The sequence below is a fragment of the Schistocerca serialis genome, chromosome 2 (genome assembly GCF_023864345.2).
Source record: "Schistocerca serialis cubense isolate TAMUIC-IGC-003099 chromosome 2, iqSchSeri2.2, whole genome shotgun sequence".
NCBI classification, from domain to species: Eukaryota; Metazoa; Arthropoda; class Insecta; order Orthoptera; family Acrididae; genus Schistocerca; species Schistocerca serialis.
In genome coordinates this window covers 522,122,057-522,143,158 of record NC_064639.1, presented here as the reverse complement: position 1 = coordinate 522,143,158, position 21,102 = coordinate 522,122,057, and positions in this window count along the sequence as shown.

The following is a 21,102-nucleotide window of genomic DNA, read 5'->3' as shown; positions in this document are numbered from 1 at the left end:
TGACTCGCCCTCGGACTGTGAAACGCATCTCTACCACTAAGGCTCTTTGCTTTCAATCTTTTGGGGAGGAACTAGCATGGACTAAAACAAGAAAAAGTAAGTCTTGTAAATATGTGCTCTAAAATGAAAGCTTTAAGAACTATGAGCACTTGCTCGTCATTGCTTTTGTGAAACACATCTTCTACTGAACAAGTGCTCATAGCACTTAAAAAAACAGGCTCTGAGCACTATGCGACTCAACTTCTGAGGTCATCACTCGCCAAGAACTTAGAACTAATTAAACCTAACTAACCTAAGGACATCACACACATCCATGCCCGAGGCAGGATTCGAACCTGCGACCTTAGCGGTCACGCGGTTCCAGACTGAAGTGCCTTTAACCGCACGGCCACACCGGCCGGTCATAGCACTTAAGGTATGTATTTTAGGGTTCATGTTTATTAGGCACGTTTTTCTTGTTTTGGTCATACTACCACCTCTTAAACAATGGAAAGCAAAGGACTTGTAGTAGAAGAGAATTCTTTCGCAGTATGAAAGATGAAAAGGTGCTGATAGCTCTTAAGTTATGTATTATAGATCCCATGTGTACTAGACTTCTTTTCGTGTAAGGAGCCTGTCCTCAATGTCTGTAAAGGGCATTTACTTACAATCTTTAAAAACATGACCGTCACAAACAGTCTGAAAGCCTGTAAGAGTGTTGCAGGATAGGTTGTGCTGAGAAATGATAATTAAGAAACAAATTCGATACTTTATGTAGTTTCCGAGTTAATTAGCACTGAAGTTAGCCAGTCGGGCTGGTGCGCACGCGAATTCTAGCGCCACTCCAGAAACGTATCGCCAAAAGTGTTCTTCGTTTGCTTTCCTAAAATCTAACAATACAACACTACAGAAGATGGCAGCGCCACGGTAGTAATGATCGAAATGAGCCAACTGGGGGTATTTCCTACGCCATCGTATACGCTACGGCAACAACTGCTGCTAATTCTAACTGGCGGGCCGCTTGGATTTGCGCTCACAACGGCCTCATTGCCTAGGTTCAGTAATGTATCGAATTTTTTCCCTAACCATTATTTCTCAGCACAACATCCTGCAACACCCTTACAGGGTTTTTAGACTCTTTGTGACCGACCTGTACGGGGTGAAAGTTTAAGGTTCCTAACGCCGTAAAGGGAACTGCGTTCGAACAGAACACATTTTCGGTATGGTAGCTATCATACAATCAGTTCTTCCTTTGTTAGTCATGAGTCACCGCAGAAATACAATTGTAATAGGCTGTTTAGGTTTTTATGTTGGTAACGCCACGTAGTGCTCTGTATGAAAATCACTTACTGTGCTGTGTGCAATCTGTGGCTGGTTGGCATTGTTGCAATATTTGCTATTGTAGTGTTGCGCAGTTGGATGTGAACAGCGCGTAGCGTTGTGCAGTTGGAGGTGAGCCGCCAGCAGTGGTGGATGTTGGGGGAGAGATGGCCGAGTTTTGAGAGCAGACGGTCTGGATATGTGTCCGTCAGAAAATGGAAATTTGTAAGACTGGATGTCATGAACTGATATACATATTAGACTTTTTAAAACTGTTAAGGTAAATACACTGTTCGTTCTCTATTAAAATCTTACAGTTGGTAGCTATGCCTATCAGTAGTTGGTGCTTTCAGTAGTTAGAATCTTTTAGTTAGCTGGCAGTTGGCACTCGCTGTATTGCAGTAGTTTGAGTAACGAAGATTTTTGTGAGATAAGTGATTCATGTAAGGTATAGGTTATCGTTAGCCAGGGCGATTATTGAAAGTCAGTGTTGCGCTAAAAAAAAAAAAAAAAAAAAAAAAAAAACAAGAGATAGAGAGAGGAGTATCAGTTTAGTGATTATCTGAGTAAGTAACGAGAGAAATGTTTGAGTACGTCTAGTTTTACTCAGCTCTTTGAAAATCAAATAACGTAAGAGTTTTATCAGCACAGTTATTTATAATTTTCAAAAGGGGAAGTTTCACAGTGACGGAGGGAGGTGGCGCAGTGGTTGGCACACTGGACTCCCATTCGGGGGGACAACGGTTCAAACTTGCGTTAAGCCATACTGCTTTAGGTTTCCCGTGAATTCTCTAAATTGCTTCAGATAAATGGCTGGATCGTTCCTGTGAAAGGGCAGGGCCTTCAGCATCCTTCCCTGATCCAATGGAACCGATGCGCTAGCTGTCTGGTCCTCTTCACCGAAAGAACCAATCAACTAAATACAACGAGGAACATTAACACGACAGCAGCAAGCAGCAACTAGTTCGTCTCCAAAGGCAGGCGATCATTCACGAGAAATCAGACCCCAAAGTACGCCACCTTAAACAGTTACCACCTATTTCAGCGATCAGTAGGATGCCGTTATCGATAGTTCCCAGACGATCCAACTCAAACGCTTAATACCGCTTAATAGGTAAACTCAAGCACGGAACCTCACGGCCTTGAGGTGGAAACAGTCGAAACCGGTTTTGCGAGCAGGAGACAGAGAGGCGTGCGCCGTGACACAAAGTGACGATTATTTGCAGAACGAAATGGCGTGGCATGCCTGCCGGTCTCTCGTCGCCCCCGCCGCCCCACACAAAGGGCAGGCCAGCACCGAGCGGCGCCCTCGCGCACAACTCTTTGACCGTTCGGGCGCTGCTAACGCGGTTGTCGCAATCGCTGCTGCTGCCGCCGCCGCTGCTGGCGCTGCTGTTACCACCGCACCGGGCGTCAGGGTTTCCGGGGAGTGATAAAGCGGCGAATCAGTCGGCACCGAAACCGGCAGCAGGAGCGGCTATCGGTTCAGAGCCACCTCGCGTCACTTGCCTCTCTCAGTAGTAGTGTCAACGATTTTATACTAGAAGCACACTCATCGTTACCATTATCATCAACATTGGCGCAACAGCCCTCTGTAATCATTGGCTTTCTGTAGAAGGTTATTCCATTCTTCCCAGTGTAGTACCGAACTACTCATCTTTCGAATCCTGTTTGAACCGTGCATGACTCGGCGTCCCACCATTTGGTATTTTTACACCCTGTTTTAACGTATTTCCATCTCACCACGTTGATTTAAATTACTGGCGTAACTGAGTTGCTGTTTTGCCTGCCGTCATCGGCGCTAGTAGCGCATATCGCTATATCTCCTCTGAGAGGATCTTTGCTGGGCTGCTATTACTTCCCGGTTGTCATCTGTCGGGGAGTGAGTCGGAACGTGCAAGGAGGAGGGTTCACGGCGGCATTTCGGGTCGTGAGTTGGGCCCTGGCAGTCAGCTGCCACGCGTCTGGAGTTCAACCCAGGCCAGCCAGTTGCCGGCTTGGTGCAGCAGTGAGCCGTGAGTGCACACCGCCTGCCCGACAGTTGCTGCCACGCATCACTTAAGCCGGGCTTGACTTTTGGTGGATTGTTGGTCGGTCGGTTGGTCCGAGGACATCTCCGTGCGGCGTAGTCGACTGGGCCGCTGGTGGTCTCTGCGCAGTGTCGGAGTCTGTCTGGTGCTGTCCAATCGGTACGAGCCACGTCGCTCGCCGACCCAGGACGTGAAGGTTGAGTGGTTTTGAGCTTTACGTTGTTGGTTCTAGCGTTGCTGTTGTGGAAGTTTTCCTGTGAGCAACACGAGTGAAGTGTTAGACATAGCCGCCGTCAGGTGGAATTGATTAAATTAATGTATCCATAGTCAAGTGTACCAGCGGAACTTTCTGCCTTGTGGCATTTAGTGTTCTGGTTACCTGCCTTGGTCGCTAACATAGTTTTTATGCAGTGTCTTTTCCTCACCTGTTGTTGCTGCCCAACATGGTGTGTAGTTTGGCAGCTCAGTTCACATACGCGTTTGTTTGGGGATAGTGATATTTGTAATTCTTTTTTTTTTTTGGTGGGGGGGGGGGGGAGGTCTTGAATTCTCGTGTACTCCGTCGTGGCAAGCAAGCGGTTGGTCGGTCGGTCCGTGACTGTCCCTTGGTTGGGTTCGCACGTATTACGGGTAGTTCGACTTACCACCTGTCTCGCCTAAGTGAACGAGGCAGACCGATCCACTGGAGACTCCTCAGTGCTGTTCTCTTAATTATCTTTTTGACAGTGTTAGTGTTGTTGTAATGTAACTGTATTTTATATTTTTAATTTAGCAAGGTAAGGTGTGGGACTTCAGCACTGGAAACATGTTCTCAGAGTTTCCTTCAAGTCCAAGTCTTGAATGGTTATTGTAATTTCCTCTGAAAGATTTTACAAGTTATTGTCGGCCTTAAGCCGTTGGTGTTGCAAAAAGAGAGTTTTAAACTTAATGTATTGTTTCACTGAGTGTTGCAATATATATATTTCCTTAATTTGCCGAATTTAACTTTGCGGCCTTCAGCCGCCTTTTTGCGTTTGTTTATCTCTTTTTTGTGCACCTTGTGGCCCATCAGACCTGTTATCGTCTTACAACATTGTGGCCTTCTACCGTCAGTAATTATCGTAGTATATTTAGAATTCTGATGATTTAATCCGGCGGCCTTCAGCCGCTCTCATGCTGATCTCATATATGTATACGATTTATCTTGTTCGTGAATTTAATTGTGTGTCATGTCTTTCCAGATTTTTAACTTATTCTAAAGCATCTGTTTGGAGGCCTTCAGCGGCGAAGTAAATTTAATTCTTTCAAAAGTGTATTTGTGAACTAAATGATAATTAATTACAATTGTGAAATGAATCCTACTGCAACACCCTTAGCCCTTTCCGCAATCCTAATAACCTGTTAGACCTGCGTGATTTAGCGGGCGTTTCACTGTTTTCCGTATGTGCTCCCTGAAACCTTCCTCCCGATGTAGCTTTTCTCTTTCAAATGTCCTTTTTTCTTCGGGCATTGCGCTGAATACATTCTTAATCATTCTGTCGTTTACTCACCGTACATGTCCTGCCCTTTCCAGACTTTTCATCTTAATGTAGCTAACAATATCAGATTGCTTAGCAGATTCATAATTCATAGTTGAATTTCTGAAGTACTGATTCAGTATACAGAAATGTCAAAACAGTCGTGGGTGATATTAAGAGCAAGCGTGAAAACATTGTGAGTGCAATGGGAATTCCATTGTTAAATACAGAGGAGCGACAACTGGAAAAAGAAAGGCCTCTATTAGGAGGAAGAGTTGTCTGATGACGTGACGGAAGGGAAAAAAACAGGCGTCGATATAAAAGAGATACGGGATCTACTATTAGAATCAGAATTTATAAGGGCTTTGGAGGACGTAAGATCATTTAGGGCAGGAGGTATAGATAATATTCCATCAGAGTTTCTAAAAACATTGGCGGAAGTCACAACAAAACGACTATTCACGTTGGTGTGTCGAATGTGTGCTTCTGGTAAATAACCATCTGATTTTTAGAACAGTATCATCTACACAATTTCGAAGACTGCATTAGCTGACAAGTGAGGGAATTATCGCACCATTAGCTTAACAGCTCCTGCATCCAAGTTGCTGACAAGAATAATACACAAAAGAACTTAAAAGAAAACTGAGTATTTGTGGCTTTAGGAAAAGTAAAGGCTGCAGAGATGTAATTCTGACGTTGCGGCTGATAATGGAACCAAGACTAAAGAAAAATCAAGACACATTTAACACATTTACCCGTAAAACGCGATTGACAATGTAAAAACGTGTAAGATGCTCGAAATTGTGAGAAAAATAGCGGTAACCTACAGGGAAATACAAGTAATGTACATATGTACAAGATGCAATAGGGAACAATAACAGTGGTGGTCCAAGAACCAAGTGCTCGGATTAAAAAGGATATGAGACCGGTATGTTGTCTTTCGCCCCTACTGTTCGGTCTATACATAGGAAAAGCAATGACTAAATTTCAAGAGTGCAACTGAAATTCAAGGTAAAAGGATATGAACGATAAAATTCGCGGATATTACTAACCTCAGTGAAAGTAAACAAGAATTTGAAAATCTATTAAATGGAATCAACAGTCGAAGGAGAACGGAATATGGATTGAGAGTAAATCAAGAAATACGTACGTAATGAGAATTAGCAGATATGAGAACAGCGACAAACTTGGAAACGCGAAGTAAACGGCGATATGGAGTTCTGCTACCTAAGCCACAGAATAACCTATGAGGGACGGTGCAACGAGAACATAAAAGGCAGACTACCACTGGCAAAAGGTTCATTTTCGGGGAAGGTAAGTTACTACTATCGAATATAGGTCTTAATTTTAGGAAGAAATCTCTGAGAATGTACGTACAGAACAGCACTATACAGTAGTTAGGCATGGACTGTGGGAAAACCGGAAAAGAAGAGAATCGAAGGAGCATTTCAGATGGGATACTACAGAAAAATGTCGAAAATTAGGTTGATTGGTAAGGTAAGAAATAAGGAGGTTATCCGCAGAATTGGTGAAGAAAGGAATGGCAAACACTGATAATATGAAGGAACAGGATTGATAGGATTAACTTCCATGGCGCTGGAAGGATCTGTTGAGCGTAAAGACTGTAAAGGAAGACAAAGATTGGAATACATCCAGCAAATAATTGATGACGTAAGTTCCAAGTGCTACTCTTAGGTGAAGAGGTTGGCACAGGAGAGGATATCGTGGCGAGCCGCATCAAACCATTCAGGAAAGTGATGACAAAACAGAAAAAGTAGTTGAATCTCATCCTCCAGACACCAGTTTCTTTCACTGGCGCTAGAGTTTGTTTCAAGATCTTTCTTTCGTATAGTCCATTTGCTTTCCATAGTTTTCTTTACAGCACGGCATATTACCACCCACTTTACTAAAACTTTTTACATCATAACTTTAGATTTCCTGAAAAGTAACTTAGATTTTATATGTTTTCTAAGGCCATGGTAGCACTTGTTGGAAGACATTATTTATTGTATTTTTGATTTTCAGACTGGCATTGTTCCTACAGTTTGCTTCTGATAGAAGGTAACTGATACCACGCACAACATCAGACTTCCATGAATCAATTTCTATGGTTGGGATGTCATCTGGATACTCTTTGTTAGTTACTGGCCTATACTTAGTTTTCCCTTCCATATTTCTTCCGGCTGTTGGAGGACATGTTAAGGCTTCTTTCGTTGCTCTTGGCGTTCTTGCAGTTAAATCAATCTCCTCTGCATATGGTAGCGCCTGACCTGATTTATACAGGATATTCCCTTTTGTATTGATGCCTTTTCCAAAGCTACATTAAACAGAAGGCAGGATAATGTGTGTCTCCCTGCCCTACTCCACTGTTCGTGATCGCTGCACTTGCTAACATATTCAGTATTTTAATTTGACTCTGGATGTTTTCCACAGTAGCTTTCACCACGGCAATCAATATACAGCTCCCGTCAATACCGTCGGAAGGTGATTTGAAGTCTACAAAACTGCGATGTGTATCAATTACAAACTCCTGGCATTTGCCGTATTGTGGAGATCTAGTCAACAGCAGATATTCCTTGACGAAATCCTCATTCATAGTCAACAACAGCATTTTCTAAGTAGGGTATAAGGCTCTTAAACAGCGTAGTCGAAAATACTTTACACGCTGTGTGTCACAGGTAAATTCCCTTTTAGTCACAACATACCATAGTGTCACTTTTCTTGTGTATTGGGCTTGAAATACCTCTCTTCCAGTCTTCAGGGAAACTTTCATCTATATAAATCGCAACTACTATCTTGTAGAAATGTAAGACAAATTCCTTTCCTATGCATTTAATGAGTTCTGCTTGTGTTAGATTCATTCGCGGGGCTTTATTATTCTTCATCTTCTTCATGGTTGCCGCCACTTCCTCATCAATTTGTGATGGTTCCTCTATTTCTGAGTTACTTGTATTTATGAAGGCTAAACTTCCTTCGTTCTTACCACCATTCAACATTTCGTCAGAGTGTTGAGCTTATATTCTACATGTTGCTTCATCACTAATCAAAAGTGAACGCATTGTATTTCTACAAAAATTCGTCCTTGGCTACAAACCTCTTGGCTCTTATTTAACTACTGATCAAAGCCTCTCACATCATTCATCACTTCCAGCAGTTCAGTGTCTTCCATTTTTTTTTCTTTCATGCTCTTTTTCTTTTTTTCTGTTCTTCTTTTTTATAACCTTCTGCATATCTTCGGGTATGGTTTACCTGATGCGTTATCTCGTAGGCTTCATTTTTAATTGCTGTTACTAGTGTACTCTCTTCATCAAACTAGTCATTGTGTATGAACTGATGGACGCTCCCTAGATCTTCACCAGTAACTATTGCAAGGATGTCTTTTACATTCTTCAATGTTTCTTCGATACTCTCACTGTCGAGAAAGTGTACCACTTCTATTTTGATTAGTTCAGAGAATCTTTGGGCAGAACCTGGTTCCTTTAGCTTATGAACATGGAACTGAAGTACGCTATCTGATCACAAGAATCCGGACGCTTTGTAGTGGACAATTATATGGGGTATGTCGACCATTCGACTTTATGACGAACTATCCTTGGGATTCTTCGAATTACGTGTCTGAATATCTGTGGATGAATGGCAGTCCATTCCCCCTAAAGAGTCGAAACCAGAGCAGGTAGCGAGACGCTGGAGTGTGAAGTCAACGTTTTAACTCATGCCTAGGATGTTTCATTAAGTAGAATCGAAGGTTGTCAGTTCCTTAGAGAAATGTAGTATCTACAGTTCATTATTTAAAGCAACCAATACACAAGAAATTGAACAGTTGTGAGCTGAACACTGATAGGAGAGAACTGAAACAGACGAATGGCAGTCGATGCCCTGTCCAGTAACAAGTAATGTTCGTCACGGAACTGTCCCCTTCGGAGAGGAGGACCTTCAGGAAGCACTGCTCAAGTAAAAGAGAAACGAGGCCACTCTACGGCGTGTCGCCGGCACACAGCAGGCGGTTTCGACCTGCAGTCGGCGGCGCTGCATACGAAATCCGTGGTCACAGTGGTGGCGCACGTGGGCGCGCTCCCACAAGGAATATTGCTGCCCACGAACCACTGCCTCACGGTTGTTGCTTTATGACGAGGTGCGTAGTCACGCAGATACAATCATCGTCTGGGAACTGATCCTTTGCTGTAAAGAGTATTCAGTGCGATAAAATGTGATCATATCTTTCAAAATTTAGCATTTCTTTCAGCGCACTTGGGGATCGTACCCTTAGCACGAAAAAGAACCACATAACCTAACGACGTCTCGTTCATACTTCACTGGTGGCATATGTGATCATATCTTTCAAAATTTAGCATTTCTTTCAGCGCACTTGGGGATCGTACCCTAAACACGAAAAACAACCACATACCCTAACGACGTCTCGTTCATACTTCACTGTTGGCACTACAGATGATGGCAGGTTATGTTCTCTAGGTCTTCGGCAGACCCAAACCCTTCTACTGGATTGCCAAGGGATACAGAATGATTCACCACTCCAAATTGTTCGTTTCCAATCTCCACTGTCTAGTAGCAGCGATGTTCACACGATATCAAGCATCGCTGAGCATTAACTATGATATGTGTGACTGATGACAATTGTACCCTATTCTTTTTAACTCCAACTGAGCCATGAGTGGTTTCATGCGATTCTTACAACCACCTTTTGCAGTGCTCGGCAGTGTCTGTCCGACAGTACATGAAGTTTTCTCGGTCTTGGTTTACCTGTGGTTTTTCCTTGGTTTCTTCACTTGACAACCACATCAGCAACAGTCAACTTCGGAACTTTTAGAAGCGTTAGAATGTCATTAACGGATTTCTTGCTCAGGTGACATTCGATAAATACTCCAAGTTCGAAGTCCTGACCGTCCCATTCTGCTGCTACTGCTTCTCAATAGAACAAAATGCTCCCCGCAACCCTTTGTAATGCCATTCGTGACATCTAGTTTTCAATCGCGCTTTACGTATGGGAGGTCTGATACCTTTTATCCGGTGGTGTATGCACACAAGTGGATCCAAAGGGTAGAGGGAGTCGGAGTCGTGAGTCCTCAGCCCACAATGAAAATTTTACTAGACAGTCCTCATAGAAAATTTTGCTAGAAGTGTTTAGATTCTTATATATCAGTGTCGAAACTTCACAGTCCATCAGCACCTGGAAAACTAAAAAATCGCAAATGTCGCTTATTCTACAACATTACAAGTTATGTTACACATGCATCTTCACCATTCTTTTTAACAAAACTCGAGCCGTACAGTTATTTGAAATAATTGCTTTTTCTAATTGGGGTTTCCCTTCTAAATGCGTATACTGAGACAGGCGTGGAGTCACTTTGAACAGTTGCCATGTCCTTTTTGTTGTGAAAATTTCGTACAAAAGTAAGTAATAATTTATTTTGTGGCTTATCTCAATAATCATAGAATTCTGTTTTGTCTCTTCAGAGCCGGCCGCGGTGGATGCGCGATTCTAGGCGCTGCAGTCCAGAACCGCGGGACTGCTATGGTCGCAGGTTCGAATCCTGTCTCGGGCATGGATGTGTGTGATGTCTTTAGGTGAGTTAGGTTTAAGTAGTTCTAAGTTCTAGGGGACTGATGACCTAAGATGTTAAGTCCCATAGTGCTCAGAGCCATTTGAACCAATTGTCTCTTCAGATTGCAAACAAAAATTCTTGGACTCCATGTATGTGCATGTAATTTGTGTGTTTGGTAGGACCGGGGGGGGGGGGGAGAGAGAGAGAGAGAGAGAGAGAGAGAGAGAGAGAGAGAGAGAGAGAGAGAGAGAAGGAGGGAGAAAGGGAATGAATAAGTGATTGAGTACTGTTTACTTCGAAGTACATCCTCCTATTGAGATGCCCGCTAACACATGTCGCCTAACCAGTCGTCCAACTTGCTCATGTAGACATTCAGAGAAACGCAGACAAGTAGTGGTCTTTCAAAAATCTGCCTGGAATGTACAGTCAAAAAAAGACAAAAATAAATGTGGTTTCCTCCTGCCTCGGATAAAGACGTTTGGAAGGAATTTATTTTAGTACATGATAGATGCTGAAACTATACACGCTCTTAAAAGTATTTCCAGCTGAAAATACCTCATCCATTCACCCAATTTACTAGAATTTTGATTATTAAATTTAGTTGTGTCACATCGCACACAGCTCGTCCAATCCTATAGGCCCGAGAATGAAACAGCATTAATTTGTTTTCTAGCTTGATTGGCTCTTTTGCGACGTGAACCACGGTAAATACACTTTGGGAGTAATAGTACACATTTGTACATGGAATCGGTAATATGTAAATAGCCTGATTCTGAGTTTGTGGTATCAATTTTTTTTTGTTTTAAAGTTGCCAAGAAAGTAGGTCATTCCAGCATGCACATTAGTAAAGTAACAATTTTAGTCGTACTGTACTTCCAAAATATTCCGTAGCTTGATGTAGGGAGCAGTTTCTGGGTAAAAGTAATAATTACGTGAGTCAGAAGAAGGCCCCTGCAACCGTGCCCGAAACGTTGTATTTTCTCCAGCATCAGTAGTTTTACACATTACGACGCGGTACCATACCCAGAAGACTTTTAGGTTGACTTATATTACATTGTCGATACCGATGCACCAGGAAAGCAATTCTGACGTTACGGTTGATAATGGAAGCGGGTAAAAACAAAAATTAAAACACGTCACACGTTCATTTGTCGACCTTGACAAAGCGTTCGACAATGTAAAATGATGCAAGATGTTCGAAATTGTAAGAAAAATAGGGGTAAGCTATAGGGAGAGACGCACAATATACAATATGTACAAGAGCCAAGAGGGCATAGTAAGAGTAGACCACCAAGGAGGATGTGGTCGGATTAAAAAGGATGTAAGATAGGGATGTAGTCTTTCACACCTAACGTTCAATCTGTATATGGAAGAAGCAATGATGGAAATAAAAGAAAGGTTGAAGAGTGGGATTACATTTCAAGGTGAAACGATATCAATGGTAATATTCGCTGATGAGATTGCTATCCTGAGTGGAAATGAAGAAGAATTATGGTGTCTGCTAAATGAAATGGACCGTCTAATGAGTACTATGTATGGATTGAGAATAAATCGAAGAATGACGAAAGCAATGAGAAGTAGCAGAAATGAGAACAGCGTGAAATATATCATCAGGACTGATGGTGACGAAGTAGATGAAGTTAACATATTCTACTACCTAGGCAGAAAAAATTACCAATTACGGATGGAGCAAGAGGGACATAAAAGCAGACTACCGCAAGCAAAAAGGACATTTATGGCTCAGAGAAGTCTAATAGTATCAAACATAGGCCTCCAGAAATTTGAAAGAAATTTCTGAGAACGTATGTTTGTACATGTACATCTACATCCACATCTACATCCATACTCCGCAAGCCACCTGACGGTGTGTGGCGGAGTGTACCTGGAGTACCTTTATCGGTTCTCCCTTCTATTCCAGTCTCAGCCCGCCGCGGTGGTCGTGCGGTTCTAGGCACTCCAGTCCGGAGCCGCGCTGCTGCTGCGGTCGCAAGTTCGAATCCTGCCTCGGGCATGGATGTGTGTGATGTCCTTAGGTTAGTTAAGATTAATTAGGGGACTGATGACCACAGCAGTTGAGTCCCATAGTGCTCAGAGCCATTTGAACCATTTTTTATTCCAGTCTCGTATTGCTCGCAGAAAGAAGGATTGTCGGTATGCCTCTGTGTAGGCTCTAATCTCTCTGATTTTATCCTCATGGTCTCTTCGCGAGATATACGTAGGAGGGAGCAATATACTGCTTGACTCCTCGGTGAAGGTATGTTCTCGAAACGTCAACAAAAGCCCTAACCGAGTTACTGAGCGTCTCTCCTGCAGAGTCTTCCAATGGAGTTTATCTATCATCTCCGTAACGCTTTCGCGATTACTAAATGATCCTGTAACGAAGCGCGCTGCTCTCCGTTGGATCTTCTCTATCTCTTCTATCAACCCTATCTGGTACGGATCCCACACTGATGGGCAGTATTCAAGCAGCAGGCGAACAAGCTTACTGTAACCTACTTCCTTTGTTTTCGGATTGCATTTCCTTAGGATTCTTCCAACGAATCTCAGTCTGGCATCTGCTTGACCGACGATCAACTTTATATGATCACTTCATTTTAAATCAATCCTAATACGTACTCCCAGATAATTTATGGCATTAACTGCTTCTAGTTGCTGACCTGCTATATTGTAGCGAAATGATAAGGGATCTTTCTTTCTATGTACATTGAGATTCAATTGCCATTCCCTGCACCATGCGTCAATTCGCTGCAGATCCTCCGGCATTTCGGTACAATTTTCCATTGTTACAACATCCCGATATTCACAGCATCATCCGCAAAAAGCCTCAGTGAACATCCGATGTCATCCACAAGGTCATTTATGTATATTGTGAATAGCAACGGACCTACGACACTCACCTGCGGCACACCTGAAATCACTCTTACTTCGGATGACTTCTCTCCATTGAGAATGACATGCTGCGTTCTGTTATCTAGGAACAATTGGTCTGATAGTCCATATGCTCTTACTTTGTTCATTAAACGACTGTGGGGAACTGTTTCGAACGCCTCGTTGAAGTCAAGAAACACAGCATCTACCTGGGAACCCGTGTCTATGGCCGTCTGAGTCTCGTGGACGAATAGCACGAGCTGGGTTTCACACGATCGTCTTTTTCGAAACCCATGCTGATTCCTACAGAGTAGATTTCTAGTATCCAGAAAAGTCATTATACTCGAACATAATACGTGTTCCAAAATTCTACAACTGATCGACGTTAGAGATATACGTCTATAGTTCTGCACATCTGTTCGACGTCCCTTCTTGAAAACGGGGATGACCTGTGCCCTTTTCCAATCCTTTGGAATGCTACGCTCTTCTAGAGACCTACGGTACACCGCTGCAAGAGGGGGAGCAAGTTCCTTCGCGTATGTTGTGTAAAATCGAACTGGTAAAATCAGGTCCAACGGCCTTTCCTGTTTTGAGCGATTTTAGTTGTTTCTCTATCCCTCTGTCGTCTATTTCGATATCTACCATTTTGTCATCTGTGCGATAATCTAGAGAAGGAACTACAGTGCAGTCTTCCTTTGTGAAACAGCTTTGGAAAAAGACATTTAGTATTTCGGCCTTTAGTCTGTCATCCTCTGTTTCAGTACCACTTTGGTCACAGAGTGTCTGGACATTTTGTTTTGATCCACCTACCTCTTTGACATAAGACCAAAATTTCTTAGGATTTTCTGCAAAGTCAATACATAGAACATTACTTTCGAATTCATTGAACGCCTCTCGCATAGCCCTCCTCACACTACATTTCGCTTCGGGTAATTTTTGTTTGTCTGCAAGGCTCTAACTATGTTTATGTTTGCTGTGAAGTTCCCTTTGATTCTGCAGCAGTTTTCTAACTCGGTTGGTGTACCACGGTGTCTCTTTTCCATCTCTTATGATCTTGCTTGGCACATACTCATCTAACGTATATTTTACGATGGTTTTGAACTTTGCCCACTGATCCTCAACACTTTCTGCACTTGAGACAAAACTTTTGTGTTGAGCCGTCAGGTACTCTGAAATCTGCTTTTGTTACTTTTGGTAAACAGAAAAATCTTCCTACCATTTTTAATATTTCTATTTACGGCTGAAATCATCGATGCTGTAACCACTTTATGATCGCTGATTCCCTGTTCTGCGTTAACTGTTTCAAATAGTTCAGGTCTCTTTATCACCAGAAGGTCTAATATGTTATCGTGACGAGTCGGTTCTCTGTTTAACTGCTCAAGGTAGTTTTCAGATAAAGCACTTAAAAAGTTTCAATGGATTCTTTGTCCCTACCACCCGTTATGAACGTTTGAGTCTCCCAGTCTCTATCCGGCAAATGAAAATCTCCACCCAGAACTATAACATGGTGGGGAAATCTACTCGAAATATTTTCCAAATTATCCTTCAGGTGCTCAGCCACAACAGCTACTCAACAGCTGCTGAGCCAGGGGACCTATAGAGACATCCAATTAACATGTCTGAGCCTGCTTTAACCGTGACCTTCACCCAAATTATTTCACATTTTGGATCTCTGTCAATTTCCTTATTTGCTATTTCACTTCTTATCGCTATAAACACGCCTCCACGTTCACTGTCCAGCCTGTCTCTGCGGTATAAATTCCAATCTGAGTTTAGGATTTCATTACTGTTTACGTCTGGTTTCAGCCAACTTTCTGTCGCTAGTACTATGTGGGCACTGTGACCGTTTATTAATGAGAGCAGTTCTGGGACCTTTCTATAGACGCTCCTGCAGTTTACTATTAGCACATTAATATTGTTATTACCTGTTACATTTTGCCTACTCCTACCTTGCCGCGTCTCAGGAGGCGCCTTGTCGGGCCTAGGGAGGGAATTCTCTAACCTAAGAAACCAACGTGTGCACTCCACACGTACTCCACTACCCTTGTAGCCGCTTCCTGCGTGTAGTGCATGCCTGACCTATTCAGGGGACCCTACATTTCTCCATCCGATAGCGGAGGTCGAGAAATTTGCACCCCACATCTCCGCAGAATCGTCTGAGCCTGTTGCTTAAGGCTTCTACTAGGCTCCAAACCAGAGGACCGCGATCGGTTCTGGGAACGATACTACAAATAGTTAGCTCAGATTCCACCCAACGAGCGAGGCTTCCCGCCTTCACCAACTCCGCCAACCGCCTGTACGAACAGAGGATGACCTCAGAACCCAGACGGCAGGAGTCATTGGTGCCGACATGAGCAACAATTCGCTTCTGGCAGGGCCTCCACCACATCTTGGATGAGACCCCCCGACAAGCACACAGAGTTAACACTGGCCTTCTTCCCCGACCTTTCCGCTATTTCCCTAAGGGCCCCCATCACCCGCCTAACGTTGGAGCTCCCAATAACTAATAAACCCCTCCCCCGTGTGCCTGCTCGGACCTTGCTGAAGGAGCGGCCACATGTCCACCGCCAGGCAGAGCGGGCGATGCCACACGGCCAGCCTCCACATTGACCCTCCGCCTCGTGAGACGCGAACGCCGTTGAACCCCCCACCCCCTCTTGGGGAGAGCATGGTCCAACCGCGCCCGGTACCCGCGAAGATGTCTCGACAGCAGGGACCGTGGGTGAAGCGTGTAACACCTGGGGTGTACGATGCGGCGCACCAGACTCCCCACTGCCGCTACACTCCGAGGCAGCAGCCTGTAGCCGGCTGACCGCGACCATCAATACGCTCTGCTGTTCGCGAACAGTGGCCAGCTCCTCCTGCGTCCGTACACAGTAGTCACACATCCTATCCATCCTAAGAAATCAATTTACTATAGAGACTTAATCAACTTTTAACTAGACTGCTAAATACAAAACGCGGCTGACAGTTCAGTAAACTGTGGTTTGTAGCTGAGCATTGTGCGGTAGCGAAAAACGGGTTGCGGGAAATCCGGAACAGAAGAGAATCGAAGCATTTGAGATATCGTGCTACCGACGAATGTTGAAAATTAGGAGGACTGACAAGGTAAGGAATGAGGGGTTTCTGTGCAGAATAGGAGAAGTAAGGAACATGTGGATAATACTGGGAAGAACAAGGGACCACTTGATGAGACATGTGTTAAGACATGAGCGAATGACTTCCATTTACTAGATTCCCGGCCACGTTGGAAATTTTCCCTGTCCAAGGACTGGGTGTTGTCCTCATCATTTCATCATCATCACCATCATTTGTGACAGTTGCTATACTGGCTTGTGTAAAAATTGGGAATTTCTATGAGCGCTGATGACAGAGCAATTGAGCGCCCACAATCCAGAAATCATAATCATCACCATTCATGGTACTAGAGGGAGCCGCAAAAACTGTAGGGGATGGCAGAGACTGAAATACATCCAGGAAATAATTAAGGATGCAGGTTGCAAGTGCTAAAGAGATTGGCACGAGAGAGGAATTCGTGGCGAGAAATCTTTCTTGTGAGAGCTCGCAAAAAGCCACTGATGTTTACGGCATTCGACGCGCCACATATTATCTGCCATACAAGCACAGTATTGGCCGCTAATCGCAATAGAATGCGGTACAGCAAATATCCGATGGCTAGCACATAATGAGGATACGGAGCGTAGTTGACCTGTTCCTGTTTAGTAAACGAATAAGTCGCAACAGTGCTGGTGATGTTCATGCAAAGCGGAGCAATGGCCACCATAAATAAAGCAAAAATACATTATATCTATGACAACAGTTGCCGAAGTCATCAAAAACGAACGCAAGGAATTTCGCAGAGTGAGAAAGAAGCGGCAGATGAAGTATTAGCGTTTCTGCAACGTGAGCCAGTGGAATGTGTGATGTTGTATACGCTCGACTGTGCATGAGGAGTACATGGATGACGATTTGTGTTTAACAAGTGGAGGAGGTACTGCAGCAGGTGTCGGTCATCCTTATCAGACACAGAGCTACAAAACCCCTTTTTCATTGAAATGTAGTTAAGGACAATCGTTGTCAAGCAGCCATACCAGACATAATTTCGCCCATGTAATATCATTCGCTACATACTAAGAAAACAGTTATGAACAGATTTCTAATAAGTCCGCAGCAAGTAGGAGGTGATCTGCCCCGCAGCAATACGACCATGTAACGCATAGGAAAACTACGGGTACTTGTAACAGGAACTGGTTTGCTCGACTGGGATGCTCGACGCAATTATACCGACCTACTTCGTTATGCACATCAAATTGAGCGCGACACAGGTTACAGTGATTTCAAGCGAAACAGTGGATTATTGCACAGCTTCAGTGCTACAGAACTGGAAGGCATAAGATAGCAAAATTTCAAACGAAGTGTCAGCAAACTGTGGAAATTTGTTGATGAGATAAACAAAATTATCGCATCGTTCAGTTAGGTATTTTTTTTTCAACTCCGACCAGTCGGGATTTGAAGATGAAATGCATATAAAAGGAACCCTAAGAATTAAAAATACCAGGAGGGTTGTATCAAGTTCAACGAACATCAGTGCGTTAACGCGTTCATGTGAAGGGCTTATTTCAATAGTGGTACAAGTCCATTTCTGTTCATTTGTGAGATACGGAGTCCTAAAGTTAAATGAGCGCTGAAAAATCTGCAAGTATATATACACTACTGGCCATTAAAATTACTACACCAAGAAGAAATGCTGATGATAAACGGGTATTCATTGGACAAATATAGAATACTACAACTGACATGAGATTACATTTTCACGCAGTTTGGGTGCATAGATACAGAGAAATCAGTACCCAGAACAACCAACTCTGGCCATAATAACGGCCTTGATACGCCTGGGCATTGACTCAAACAGAGCTTGGATGGTGTGTTCAAGTACAGCTGCCCATGCAGCTTCAACACGATACCACAGTTAATCAAGAGTAATGACTGGCGTATTGTGACGAGCCAGTTGCTCGGCCACCATTGACGAGACGTTTTCAGTTTGTGAGACATCTGGAGAATGTGCTGGCCAGGGCAACAGTCGAACATTTTCTGTATCCCAAAAGTTCCATACAGGGCATGCAACATGCGGTCGTGCAGTATCCTGCTGAAATGTAGGGTTTCGCAGGGATCGTATGAAGGGTACAGCCATGGTTCGTAACACATCTGAAATGTAACGCCCACTGTTCAGAGTGCCGTCAATACGAACCAGAGGTGACCAAGAAGTGTAACCAATGGCACCCCATACCATCACGCCGTGTGATACGCCAGTGTGGCGATGACGAATACACGCTTCCAATGTGCGTTCACCGCTATGTCACCAAGCACGGATGAGACCATCATGATGCTGTAAACAGAACCTGGATTCATTGGAAAAAATGACGCTATGCCATTCGTGCACCCAGGTTCGTCGTTGAGTACACCATCGCATGCGCTCCCGTCTGTGATGCAGCGTCATGGGTAACCTCAGCCATGGTCTCCGAGCTGATATTCCATGATGCTGCAAACGTCGTCGAACTGTTCGTGCAGATGGTTACTGTCTTGCAAACGTCCCCATCTGCTGACTTAGGGATCGAGACGTTGCAGCAGGATCCGTTACAGCCATGCGGATAATATGCCTGTCTTCTCGACTGCTAGTGATACGAGGCCGTTGGGATCCAGCACGGCGTTCTGTATTACCCTCCTGAACCCACCGATTCCATATTCTGCTAACAATCATTGGATCTCGACCAACGCGATCTTCAATGTCGCGATACGATAAACCGCAATCGCGATGGGCTACAATCAAAGTCGGAAACGTGATGGTACGCATTTCTCCTCCTTACACGAGGCATCACAACAACGTTTCACCAGGCAACGCCGGTCAACTGCTGTTTATGTATGAGAAATCGGTTGGAAACTTTCGTCATGTCAGCACGTTGTAGGTGTCGCCACCGGCGTCAACCTTGTGTAAATGCTCTGAAAAGCTTATCACTTGCATATCACAGCATCTTCTTCCTGTCGGTTAAATTTCGCGTCTGTAGCACGTCATCTTCGTGGTGCAGCAATTTTAATGGCCAGTAGTGTGCTTTAATACTTCTGGTATCACAACTACAGATTTTTCAGCGCTCATTTAACTTTAGGACTCTGTATCTCAGAATGAAAAAGAAATGGACTTGTACCACTATTGAAATAAGCCCCTCATATTCAATTATTTCTACCATTTATCTGGATGCAAACTGGCTGGAAAGGTAATTACTGTGCTGTGAGAAATTGGAGGTGCTCTGCCCCCTACGATTCTTGAAATAGCAGTTGTGAATATATATATATATATATATATATATATATATATATATATATATATATATATATATATATATAAGTCACAGCAAGCAAGAGTGGGAAAATGGGCTTAAGAGAACTCTGGTATGAGCACTGCTTTTGGCTTATAGCTAATCAAAAACTCGTGTTCTTGATTCATGGTCTGCGTACAAAAATTTTACTCCTTTAGAGCAAACTGTTCCTCCTGCAAAGTATATGTAATTACAGTTAGTATGACCTGAAACCAGAGAACAAATTCAGTCTCCTGATGCTTGTTGTTTTCCGTGCCTATAAAACGTATTATCGCACTGTTACAACTAGGTCGTAACGGATAGCCAATTTCACGATAAACTTCACACGGAATATTTTTCATTCGGTTCCATGCCATCATATTCCATCAGTTCTCATCACTCTGTTCGCAGCTTGTGTTCTCGCGGTAACGTTCTCGCTTCCCGAGCACGGGATCCCGGGTTCGTTTTCCGGCGGGGTCAGGGATTTTCACCTGCCTCGAGATGACTGGGTGTTGTCCTATCGTATTCATCATCATCGTTCATCCCCATTACGGTCGGAGGAAGGCAATGTCAAACCACCTCCACTAGGACTTGGCCTAGTATGGTGGAGCGGGTCTCCCGCATCGTTCCTCTACGCTTCTAAAGGAGTATGGGACTTCATCATCAACATTATCATCATCATCCTGTTACACGAATGAGATTCTATATGCATCCTTGAATAGTGGACACCTAGCTGAACGTGCTAATGTTTGTACCTCCCAAGAAGTTAGCCTTCGATCTTCAGGGTGCGAACCTTTATGATCACTTTGGTCCAACATTTTTCATTCCGTGTTCATGGTCCGGCCATTTTTCATTCGGTCGCACCATAAAGTTGCAGTGGAGACAGGAGTATCAGTCGTCCCTCAGGGTTCGAAATTAGGTCCCACATTCGTTGCATGGAGACTGATCAGTTGACTCACTGTGAATACCACATGCATGCTGATGAGCTTCTCTCGACGTGACAGAATGGCCGAGAGGGGTCTACCCATGTCCACACAGTGTATGAAATAGCCTGATTTGTTGGTGTGTCAACACGGTTTGTGGAACGTGGCTGCAATGAATGAACCACTGGCGTAAAACAAGTGGTCAACGACAGGTTCTGCTGACAAGGACCTGAGTCAAGTGTCATGTTTTGCAAATGAGATTTTGTTTCAAACCTGACAGGAGTTTCTTTTGTTAGTGACTCCCGGTCCACTTCCACCAGATTGCAAAGCGAGCTGATGCAGAGTGCATTTAGAGATAGGTATTTCGCTAAAGGTCGTTGCTTTCAGAGGCTACAAGTGGACCAGTTAATACAGAAAGTCGAAAGCAGTTCACTAGAGGTGAGCAGTACGGTCGGACGAGTCGTATTATGCCTTTTTTTCAATTTATGCAGTGCGTTGAGTGTTCTTACGGCCTAATGAGGCGTTTAACCTGCAGGTTCTGCAGGTAGTTTTGAGTACCATGGCTTGGGTCCACC